This window comes from Podarcis gaigeae (assembly GCF_964106915.1).
Source record: "Podarcis gaigeae genome assembly, chromosome: 3".
Lineage (NCBI taxonomy): Eukaryota > Metazoa > Chordata > Lepidosauria > Squamata > Lacertidae > Podarcis > Podarcis gaigeae.
This window is the reverse complement of record NC_139680.1, coordinates 7,230,013-7,242,444: the sequence shown is the minus strand read 5'-3', so window position 1 is coordinate 7,242,444 and position 12,432 is coordinate 7,230,013. Positions and strand designations below refer to the sequence as shown.

Sequence of the window (12,432 nt, the reverse complement as noted above, 5' to 3'; positions counted from 1 at the left end):
TGCTGTTTGTGGCGGCGGGGCACCCACGGGCGAGGGGGCAGCTTCGATGGCACCCCACCGGGATCGCGCTGCCGGGGGCGGTGCGCTCCCCCCCACACTCCTCTTCCTCCACCAGTGTGTCCGAGGCATATTCTGGAACTGTGAGACGGACGTCTATTTCCTTGTTCTCAAGGACCAAATATTCTGAAAGTGGAATTGATGGGGACATTTGTAAGAAACTGAAGAAGTCAGGACAGAACTCTGGCCCTGCAAAGCAAGTGAGGGAAGGAGAGGTATCCTGGCTCGATTGTGAGTAGGACATCCAATGGTTACTGAGGGAAAGGAAGAAAATACATGTATGTAGCAATGAGAGACATGGTGGAACTGGCAGGGTGAGAGGGGGCATTCATTAATTTTACTTGTGTTAAGCAAAAATTAGCACAAAGGCTGCATAGCAGGAGACCACGGTCTATAATACAGAAATATTCCCCTCTTCCCTAAACAGTGAGAAGTCTAGGATGGGAATGAAGGATTTCGTTTCCGTTGGATGATTTATAGTGTCTTTGTAATATATGTTTATATGCTAATATACAAGCAGAGTCTATTGAAAACAAACAGACTTAGATACAAAATATAACAGGCAGCACAACCACTAATCCTGCACTAGGTTCCCAAAATAGCAACTGCATCCAGATTTTGGCTAACTGCTGCCAAAAACTTTTGTACTTCTCACCGTTTCTTAAAATTTTGATAAAATTTCATTACAGAACATTACCCAGATAGAACACATCAATCTTCTTTTCTTCCCTGCAAATTTGGAGGGGGGAAAAACACTTAGAAGTTTTCTTCGTGAAGCAGTACATAGGTTTTGCTAAATAAATAAATAAATAAATAAATAAATAAATAAGATACAGCACATCCCATTCATATTTACGATTGTAGGCCAATCCATATTTTGTGGTTCAGCTGGTTCAGCTGAACAGTATTGCTAAGTCTCTCCTTCTTTAATATACATGTATATACAACCTGCATTTCCTAAACAGATTAATCAGTATTTCCACCATCTGTTTTATAGTTTGTTTTAAAAATCCATGCAGCATGCCAAATGGTGAAGCCAGCTGAGCTCTTGTTTTGGGAGAACGGCTGTAGGACAACACAGTAGTGAAAACTGCTAAAAAAGAAGAAGCGTTGAACAGCTCAAGATGTTATGCTGTTGTATCAACAAGCAGCGACCCAAAACCTACACAAGACGCTGAAACCTAGTGGCATAAGAGCACTTCTTCTGAAAGGGTCAGATCTGCACCTTATATTTAGAGCAGTATCACACCATTTGGGGGAAGTCATGGCTTCCCCCCAAAGAAACCTGAGAACTGTAGTTTGTTAAGGGTGATTAGGGTTGTTGTGGTATAGTGGTTAAGAGCGGTGGACTCGTAATCTGGTGAACCAGGTTTGCGTCTCCGCTCCTCCACATGCAGCTGCTGGGTGACCTTGGGCTAGTCACACTTCTCTGAAATCTCTCAGCTTCACTCACCACACAGAGTGTTTGTTAGCCGCTTTGAGACTCCTTAGGGTAGTGATAAAGCAGGGTATTAAATCCAAACTCCTCCTCCTCCTCCTCCTCCTCTTCTTCTTCTTCTTCTTCTTCTTCCAGAGCTGCAATTCCCAGAGTGCCCCGGGAAGAGGTATTCGCTGTCCACGCACTCTGGGAATTGTAATAGCACACAAAAATGTATTATACTGGGGAAAAGTGCTTGCAGAAGATGTATACATTAGTCAAAACTGTGTAGGAAAATTAATAGAAACTCACACTGTAATGCCAAATTATTTTGGTTTCTTTTTGTTTTGGAAAGGAGACACTGAGGGTAAGAGATAATGGCCAGCCTAAAGCAGCTTAGAAACTTTAGCAAAAAACGTTGGGCTGGATCTGGAGATGTTGTTGTTTAGTCATTTAGTCATGTCCGACTCTTCGTGACCCCATGGACCAGAGCACGCCAGGCACTCCTGTCTTCTACTGCCTCCCGCAGTTTGGTCAAACTCATGCTTCAAGAACACTGTCCAACCATCTCATCCTCTGTTGTTCCCTTCTCCTTGTGCCCTCCATCTTTCCCAACATCAGGGTCTTTTTCAGGGAGCCTTCTCTTCTCATGAGGTGGCAAAAGTACTGGAGCCTCAACTTCAGGATCTGTCCTTCCAGTGAGCACTCAGGGCTGATTTCCTTAAGAATGGAGGATCTGGAGATACCCCAATTCAAATCTTCCCTTAGCCATGAAAAAACACAGGTTGACCTTCAGCCAGTTACCATTTCACAGACTAACCTGCCTCATAGCGTTGTTTTTGGGGAGGTGCTTATTTTCTCGAGCTCCTTGGGTATACGTGTAATCAGATTAAGTAAATCAAACAAAATGTCTTGTAACAGAGGCAAGGGTCTTTCTGGTCCATCACTGAGGCTCTTAGTCTCTAAGCTATATCACCCAAGACTCCAGTGCCGCTTCCTCGAGTGGTGAGGCTGTTTTGAATTTTCTCACAACCAAAGGAAGACAGAACAAAGGCCTCTTCCCCACTTAAAAGGGAAGAGGGCTATTCACACGAGAGTGTTTTAAAAGAGCCTGACCTCCTGCTCTGCACACTTTTAGTGGCTGAGCGGCTGTTTTCTCCCCGTAGACCTTTTAGTCCTGTTGAATAAGTATCTAGTTCCTTTCAATAAATTCTGCGCATTTTGATGGCAAAGTGACTCCACGTAGCTGAAGTGACAGCTGCTAGCGACAGGCGAGAGCTTGTTAAGCCCAAAAAGATGTCACATCATTTTCATAGCGCTGCTTGTCTTCTTCTTTTTTCAGCAGCTCTCTGCAATGAGCATAGAGTAATGTCTATATATATATATATATATATATATATATATATATATATATATATATATATTGCAGCCAGAAACAGGTAGTCAATGAGGGTGTTTATTCATTGAAGGTCAGGCTTTTGTATTATGAAACTTCCAGCAGATGCGATAAGCAGTAAATTGCAGATCTATCACTGCCCCCCTCCCTTCCCAGCCAGCATGCGCGGGAAATCAGCAGAATCCTGCCTCTGTTTGATTTATAGCCCACTTTTGACCAACCCTTATCTAGTTCCCACAAGCCCTTTTCTGATGCAGCTCATGTCTGAATGACAATAGACAACCACTGCCATTATGCTCCAAAATCCCTCTCTGCATTCTAGACACCTAAGATTACATCTGGGCTATTGATTTATTACTGCCTCCCCCACCCCACTACCCCTCCCGGGACCAGTTTGTTCACCCTGAACAAGATAGACTATTATTAAACTGAGCAAACAACTCCATGTGAACTTGCTAAGGGAAATAATCATTTGCAGCCACCTTTCTAAGAACCTGGATGCACAAAGCAACAGAGGCGCTGAAATATTAAGGCTATTTTTATGTCTGTAGCCACCAGTTGTGCTTTGCTCAGATTATATTTAATTGATGCACAATGTGCGATAGTATAAACATGCTCTCTCCCCCCCTATCTTGTAGTGCCTCTCTCAGAACCTTCAGATGCTGCAGTCCTCCTGCGGAGACTTTCCAGTTTGAATTAAAACCCAAATAATTGCAGGACTCTGCTTTCTTGCCTGTTACGGTAACACCTTCCCCATCAGAGGCAAAGAGGTTTTACAGCACCTCTTGGAGCCTCAGCAAAACACACACACATCTTCTTTCAATTTGTGAGAGATTTCTGGGAGATATAAATATCCTACAGCTATCATCATCTCTGTAGTCCCACTTGCACATTGAAATGTGATGTGATGGCAATAACCGTTGTGTTGTTATTTGTGTGTGTGTTTGTTTTTTATTTAATATCTTCCATCTCAGCTTCAACAGTAGCATATGATGTGGTTTCTCTTGGGTGCTAACCATGTGGGTGTTGCAGAAATGCTTCTCCCTGGATAGAACAAAGACAGTCCTGTTTCACCTCCAGAGGGGTTGCTAGGCTTATAAAATTTCCCTCTGTCACCGACTGGTCACCTGGAGTGCGATATTTCTGCCAACCACTGTTACCCCACCATTGTGGGACTGTAATGTTGTTGTTTCCTGGCATCCACCTCTCTCGGGAGACCATGGAAGAGGCACCCTTTGGGGGCAACGTCAAATTACTGGACAGTTACAGTGCTTGCTGCAGATCATGTCCTCCCTCAAAGGGGGCACGTGTTGCGGTGCAACCTGACAACCAAACCCTGTGTTGTGGGTGGGTACAACCTTACAAGTTGTGATGATTTGCTACACGGCAAGTGAAACCCAATGGCAACAGCCAATCAGCTAAGTGGGGGAAATTCCTGCCGTGCCCCTGTCCCAACGACAGATGACACATGACGGCATAGCAAGGTCAATCGCAAAATGCCCTAAAATTAGGGAGAGGTGGGTGGGTGTTCCAATGCACAAGCGAAAGAGGAAGCTCTGGGACACGTGCATGGGTTTATATACGTCCCTCGATCCGTTTTGACTGCACCCCACTGGTCAGATTAAACCCAGCATCAAGGGATCTACCAATCAGGTGTTGTGGGTGTGGCTATCCAATAGACCCACCCACAACCGGGAGGTCAGTCTCCAGGTCTCACCACAACACGTACCCTCTTTTAGGGAGGGCACGATTTGTATGCAGGAAGAGAAAGGGACAAGGAGGCTGGACATGGGACCTCTTGATGGGCCCATGGAAGCCCAGCAGACCCTCCCATTGAAATTATGAGATCTAGCCATGAATTTCTTTGGTCCTTCAGCAGGTTAAAGTTGGTGAACCAAAAAGGGGGTCAGATAGAACCAATTTCAACCTCTTGCCCGTGAGTAAAGAAAGTGCTGTTTACAGCCCAGCCACATGAAAACTGTTGTCTGCAAAAGATTCTCGTGATGCTGTTGCTGCATCTGCAAGATGCAAACATCTGGGCAAGGCTGATTATTACACGGGCCTTTTCCTGGAAATCAACACCCCACCCAGAGGGAGGAAGCCAATTCCCAAAGAAAAACTGGCCCCACCCAGGTTGGTGGGTTATTCTGAGGCAGCTTTCAGGCCCTCCGGATCTCCTCATGGAGAAACAGCTTTCACATGCTTAAAGTAGGGGTGGGGAATCTGTGCCCCCCCCCTTGAAGTTGCAGGATTTCAGCTCCCATCAGCCCCAAGCTGCATGGTCAATGGTCAGGGATGGTGGGAGTTTTAATCCAGCAACATCTGGAAGGCCACAGTTTCTCCCAAGTATCTCACAGGATCTAGAATTCCACACTGCTGTGCTACTTTAAATAATATATTCAATAAAACCCACTGGGTTTCTTTTCTCCTGTTATGGAAGGTGGGGAGGTTGTATTTCGTTTTGCTTCACTTTGCTTACTGTATGTTTTACGTGTGTTCCCCTCAATCAACTTCCTTGGTAAATACTAATGCATCTGAGAAGTAGTGCCAAAATTCATCCTATTCCTTCTTCCTATCCATCACTTTTCCGTAGATTGTAAGTCTGAGGTGATTTACTGGCTTATTAGTTATCTTTGTAAGCTGTTCAGGGATCCTTTTCATCTGAAGAGGATGATTAAAATCCAGTACATACATACATACATACATACATACATGTAAAGGTAGCCCTGACCGTTAAGTCCAGTCGCAGACGACTCTGGGGTTCCATGCTCATCTCGCTTTATTGGCCAAGGGAGCCGGCGTTTGTCCGCAGACAGCTTCCGGGTCATGTGGCCAGCATGACTAAGCTGCTTCTGGCAAACCAGAGCAGCACATGGAAACGCTGTTTACCTTCCCTCTGGAGTGGTACCTATTTATCTACTTGCACTTTGACATGCTTTCAAACTGCTAGGTGGGCAGCAGCTGGGACTGAGCAATGGGAGCTCACCCTTTCGTGTGGATTCGAACTGCCAACCTTCCAATCAGCAAGCCCTAGGCTCTGTGGTTTAGACCACAGCACCACCTGCATTCCACATACATACATACATACATATTGGACAAACACTGTGGTTGAACCACAAAACACTGTGGTTGAACTGCTGCTGCTTCTTGTTGTTGCTGTTGTTGTTGCTGTTGTTGGCTTTCTAAAGGTAGCCAAAGTGCTTCATTATTCTTATTATATTTACCCTTCCATCAGTCATGTGGAGCAGCGCAAGCCAGTACAGTCATACCTCGGGTTCAATGTGCTTCGGGGTGAGCGCGTTCGAATTGCGCTCCACGGCAACCCGGAAGTAACGGAGCACGGGTTTCACCGCATGCGCATGCGCAGATGCTCAAAATGACACCCTGCGCATGCGCAGAAGTGCCGAAACGTGACCGCGCATGTGCGGACATGGGTTACGTTTGCTTCTAGATGCGAACGGGGCTCCGGAACGGATCCCGTTCCCATCTAAAGGTACCACTGTATACCTGATGAGCTTCATAGGCAAGAATCCTGTATCCATGCCCATCAAACTCCACTGCAGAATTTTCACCATCATCCTCATCACACTTAGTTCCCTGCCCACATGTTCATAACTCAAGTTGGCAGCCCCTGGCACATTCAAATTCCATGCTGCTTGAATTCATTCGTGCTAGCCAAGAGTACTTTTCATTGTCCAGTGCAATGACACATCTCAAACTTTTTAAAGTAGAGTTTTTATTTTCATTTCTCTTTTTAAAAAGGGAATGGTGTTTTGTTTTAATAAGCTCTCCCCCCTCCTTCCCCCTCATCTTTTCTCTTTGGTTTTTCTCCTTCCTTGGGGAAGGGGTGTGGGGAGAGAGACACCAGTTAAGGCTCTTTTTGAAGATATATTATGGTATTTTTCTTACCAGCTGAGCTGTCTCTTAATCCAGCCCAACATGTTGTTTGCTTTTTTGACTGCTGCTGGGCCTTCAGCAGGTGCTTTCATCAGGCTGTCTACACCAATGCCTAGCTCCTTTTTCCTGAGTGGCTACATTTAATTTAGAACCCATCAAGGCGTATGAGCAGTTCAAGCAGATTCTGTCCATGGTGTATTCCCAGGGAATGTCTGCTGTGGATTTCATCTGCTGCTCTTGTCCAATTTCTACATATATTATTAAGTCTACTTCCAGCAAAGCATTTTGCTGCATGAATACAGATGTGCATTATTAAACTAATATTATTGCAGAATAAATTATTGATTACAAAGAATAATAGACGATTAAAAAATAGCTTTTCCTGTTTATAAAGGGAAAGGCTAACTTTGTCTTCATCTTATTATTACCATTACTATTATTTGTATTAAATTTCTTATACATGTGCGCTTATCTTATACATGTGTGCTTATCTGACATCTGAAGGCAGCTCTGTTTAGGGAAGCTTTTAATGTTTGATGGACTACTGTATTTTAATATTTTGTAGGAAGCTACCCAGAGTGGCTGGGTATGAATAAATTATTATTATTATTATTATTATTATTATTATTATTATTATTATTATTATTATTATTATTAATCTTCAATGGTTGGGCACTTTTCCTTTTTTAAAAAAAATAATATTTATTAAAGTTTTAAAGGTTACAGAAAGAAAAAAAGAAAACTCCAAAATTACACAAAAACAATACAACACATCACAATAATAAAAAATAAAAGAAAAAACAGAAAAAAACAGAAAAATAGAAACAATTAAAAACAACAACAACAAACCTTCCCATAACTTATCTTTATTAATCTTCAATGGTTGGGCACTTTTCCTTTTTTAAAAAAAAATAATATTTATTAAAGTTTTAAAGGTTACAGAAAGAAAAAAAGAAAACACCAAAATTACACAAAAACAATACAACACATCACAATAATAAAAAATAAAAGAAAAAACAGAAAAAAACAGAAAAATAGAAACAATTAAAAACAACAACAACAAACCTTCCCATAACTTATCTTTCATTTGCTTGTCTCCTTGACCTCCTCACACCTCCCTTTTTTGTATTCTAGTTCGGTTAGCTATTTCAGCAAATCCTTTCCATCTTTCCCAGTTTTTGTCCTATAATTTATCTTAATATAATGTGACTTTACTTTCCCTCCTTTCACCAATTAACAGTCTATTTTTTCATAATCCTTTATAACATTTCTGCTAAAACCACATGACTTCATTCCAACATCCTTCTAACATTCCTTAATTTTACAATGTTTCTGTAAATAAACTTTAAATTTCTTCCAATCTTCTTCCACTGACTCTTCTCCCTGGTCTCGGATTCTGCCAGTCATTTCCGCCAGTTCCATGTAGTCCATAACCTTCATCTGCCATTCTTCCCTGGTGGGTAGATCTTGTGTCGGTTGGGCACTTTTCCAGTACGACGCCTCAGGTCCCCCATGGTCCAGCCAGGAAGCAGCTACAGTGGTGCCTCGCAAGACGAAAAGAATCCGTTCCGCGATTCTCTTCATCTAGCGGTCTTTTCGTCTTGCGAAGCAAGCCCATTGACAGCTTAGCGGATTAGCGCTATTAGCGGTCTAGCGGCTTTTAGCGATCAGCTGTTAAGTGGCTTATCAGCGGATCAGCTGTTAAGCGGCTTAGCGGCTTAGGAAAAGGGGGGGAAAGCGAAAAAACCCGCGGGAACTCGCAAGACGTTTTCGTCTTGCGAAGCAACCCCATAGAGAAATTCGTTTAGCGAAGCGCCTCCAAAACGGAAAACCCTTTCGTCTAGCGGGTTTTCCGTCTTGCGAGGCGTTCGTCTTGCGGGGCAGCACTGTATTGGAGGGTTTCCCCAGGCTAGCGCAACTGCCCAATGGGTCTTATGTGGGCCAGGGAAGTGGCCTGTGGCCTGCCTGATATTTGACCTGTCATGGGCAGACTACTCAGCTGACTCCACCTCAGGGGTCTCCTCTGCGGTCAGGGCCTTTTCAGTGGTGGTGCCCCACTTATGAAGTCCAAGGGAAGCTGAGCTCCCACCTCCTGTTTTCCACTGAGCATCAGGGTAAGACTTTGTTTCCCCAGGTCTTTAAAGGTCTATCTCTTCTTAATGTGTTCAAACTCCTGCTTTCTTGCTGGTTTTATTATGATTGGCATGTTTTCCTGCAGCGCATTGATTGCTGGCTGCATTTATCATCATTTTTCATTTGTATGCCGCCTTTCCATAGTTAAAACAATGCTCAAAGCAGCTTACAGCATGAAAGGATTTACGTAATTACCAACATGACAAAAGTCATAGGTAAAGGGGACCCCTGACCATTAGGTCCAGTCATGACCGACTCTGGGGTTGCGGTGCTCATCTCGCTTTATTGGCCGAGGGAGCCGGCGTACATCTTCCGGGTCATGTGGCCAGCATGATTAAGCCGCTTCTGGTGAACCAGAGCAGCGTATGGAAACGCCGTTTACCTTCCCGCCGGAGCAGTACCTATTTATCTACTTGCACTTTGACATGCTTTCGAACTGCTAGGTTGTCAGGAGCAGGGACCAAGCAACGGGAGCTCACCCCATCGCAGGGATTCAAACCGCCAACCTTCTGATTGGCAAGTCCTAGGCTCTGTGGTTTAACCCACAGCGCCACCTGCGTCCCCAACAAAAGTCATAAACAATGAATAAATGAAGCACATCGAAAGGAACACAACCAAATGGAAAACAATTTCCACATGAATCTAAAACCAAAAAAATACAACATTAATATCAGTCACAATTTAAAATGACATAGATAAAAAATAAAAACGGTTTTTGAAAAGATCCATCTGTGTCAAGCAGCAGCAGCAGTCCTTTATGGAGCCCGTCAGGCCCCACATCAAGTCAGGGGGAGAGAGGCAGGGCAGTGCCCTCGGACTCCCAGGAGGTCAGTCATGAACTGTCCAAGGACCCATGTTGTCACTGGTTGGTATACAAATATAACAATTCCAAGTCAAAACTGTTAATAAACCAAGGCGGCAAGGGAGTAAGAAGGAGTTAGGGCAGCAAATACACTTAAGTTGAAGATCAGTTATCAAACTATTGAAAAAGAAGCCCTCTCGGTAAATAATAGCCACGTGGCAGCTTTGCTATACTAATTCTAAATTTCAGCCACTGAGAAGCTACCTACCTTCCAAACTATTAAAAAGTAGTAGCCTTTATGAACACTGATCTAGTTACATCATTTTATAGCAGTAGTAATCATAATAGTTTATTGATTTATGAATTGTCTCATGTAAATTTACAATCGTGCCATCACAGAATATATACATATGATATAATACATATTATTGACTGAAGCAATCTCTTTTTCCTGCCCCTTTCCAACAGAAATGTAGCAATCATATTGAATTTCTGTACAGATAGAATAATACACACAAAGAAGGGGGGGAGAGAGATCTTTTAAAAACAATAATCTTACGACGTTTTTAATGCATTTCATGACCTGAAATATTTGACTCCAGACTTTAAAGGTTTGAGGTTGGCAACAGCTGTCTCTTTCTCCCATTAGGAAAGGCACCATGGAAGTATTAAAGAAACTGTAGGACAAAAAGATGTCTGCCATCAGCACTGTCAGTCCTAGCAATCATGGCCGGTTTGACGGCTTTTATATGAGTTCCTGCATATGTTTCTGGAAATCGGTGGGCTCTTGGAGAATGCTTGCCTCTCGCTGACTGTATCTTCTCAGTCCGAATTGTGTGTGAATAGGAATTAAGGAAACATACACAAGGAGAGGGGTGTCTAATTCTCTAAGAAACACATTTCCATTCATGTGGGAGTTGCAAGACATGCCAGTGGTCTTTCATAATCTTTCAGTCTACTCTTTGTTTGTCATTTCATTTCCTTTGTGGTGCCAACATTACTAGACGGCTCAGTGACACAGATGCTCAAGGAGTGAATACTCAACTCCTTTTTCCCCTCTCTCTATCCCCCCCTCCACCTACATCTTTTTTTTTTCTTTTTGGCTTAGGGAAGGCTTTTCCCTTAGCCATGGAAACACCCTGTTCCCTTATTGGAGTTGACCGGAAAAAAATCTTGATTTATCTGTCTAGAAGCATTTCCTGCTTTAAGTTTTGTTTTAGAGCAGAAACCTGTTCTCTTCCATTTGCCTCTGCCTATGTCCTTAGCAACCCAGAATATAGAGAATGTCCCGAACAACCATTGCATTGCCACAATGTGGTTGCAATAAAGGTCATAAATGGAGCCTGCCTGGGAATTAATTCAAATAAGAAATTGACGTGCCAAGTTCAGTCCTCTGCTGGGCATGTTAATAATGTCACTTGTGTGATTGCTGCCAGAGGACATCCTAAAGCCAGGACTTGCAGCTCCCTGGCCCTACCCTTGGGGCTCCCTTACTAGGACAAAAGCAGAGCCCAGAGGTCAGGAAGAGACTGCGGCGGCATCACTGCCGGGAGATAACTATTCATCTCCTTAAAGTATGGGCTAGCTTCTTGCAAGATTAATGTTGCTGGTGTTCAGGCATTTAAAAAATAGCACTGATTTCATCCCTGGACGGACTCCAGTGAAGTGACAACAGGGGTGAACTGGGAAGCGGCAAAGTCCTTGAGTTGCCATATGGCAAGCATTTATAACTTCAGCAAGGCTGTTGCAATATCCTAACAAGTCATTCAAAGGGTCTTTTCTGGGGGGGTGGGGGGAGATTCAGCAATCCAGAATATGGGGTGGTGGGACAGTGGGGTGGGTGGGGGACCCTTGCATCAGCATTTCTTGCACAAATAGGGAAGAGAAAAAACTAAGGGGACAAACGCGGAAAATGTGACTAAAGAAATGATGTGCATGTTTTTAGTAATGATAAAGGAGATTACTTACTTGGCCGTGTGTTTGTGGAAATGTTTAGAATGAGAACAGGGGCTTCTTGTTTTAAAAGGAGGGGAGACTGAGGAAAGAGTGGACAGTCCACAGGCTTCATTTGTACCAGGCCTTACTAGGGTTGATCCTTGTAGGAACCTATTTTCATTATCAGAGCCCAGTGACAGATGTGCTGCAACAGAGGAAATAATGATTCTCCGAGTCCACCCACCCAGAGCTGGGGCTTGGAGGAAGGCAGGTAAAGATTTTGGATTACGATGTGTGACTTCTGGGCAGGCTTCAGTGCCAGCACCTCCTTTTTTTGAGAATCATGAAATCATAGAATTGTATAACCAGGGCCGTCTTACCCATAGGCCCTAGGGGTGTGGGGCACCTGGGCGCTGGGCTCTCAGGGGGGCCAGGCCGAGAGTCCAGGGCCCGAGAGTTGAGTCCAGGGAAGAGCCCATCTGTTGGTCGGAGTGCTACAGTGGGATCTTCTACTGCGGCTCTGCACCGCAAGTTCGGAGACAACTAAGCCAGCGAGATGCTGAGGCGGCCGGCCGGCCAGCTCCGCCCTCCTGCATGCCTGGGACTGGGCAACCTGGGGAGGGGCACCAGGCAGATCTTTGCACCCTGGCACCACATATGCTTAAGACAGCCCTGTGTATAACTGTAGCGTTGGGAGGGACCACGAGGGTCATCTAGTCCAATCCCCTACAACGCAGGAATATTTTGCCCATTGCGGGGCTTGAACCCGCAACCCACAATCCTGAGATCAAGAGT

General features: G+C 44.1%; 1 long non-coding RNA gene across 1 annotated transcript in view; it reads right to left on the bottom strand.

Moving 5' to 3' along the window:
* The window catches only part of LOC310840860, a 28,878-nt gene extending 17,144 nt beyond the window's left edge, over nucleotides 1-11,734 (bottom strand). Inside the window, exon 1 of the long non-coding RNA XR_014562216.1 lies at nucleotides 11,671-11,734. This is a non-coding gene — a long non-coding RNA (uncharacterized lncRNA). The remainder of the gene's footprint in view (nucleotides 1-11,670) is intronic.
* Nucleotides 11,735-12,432: the final 698 nt, after the last annotated feature.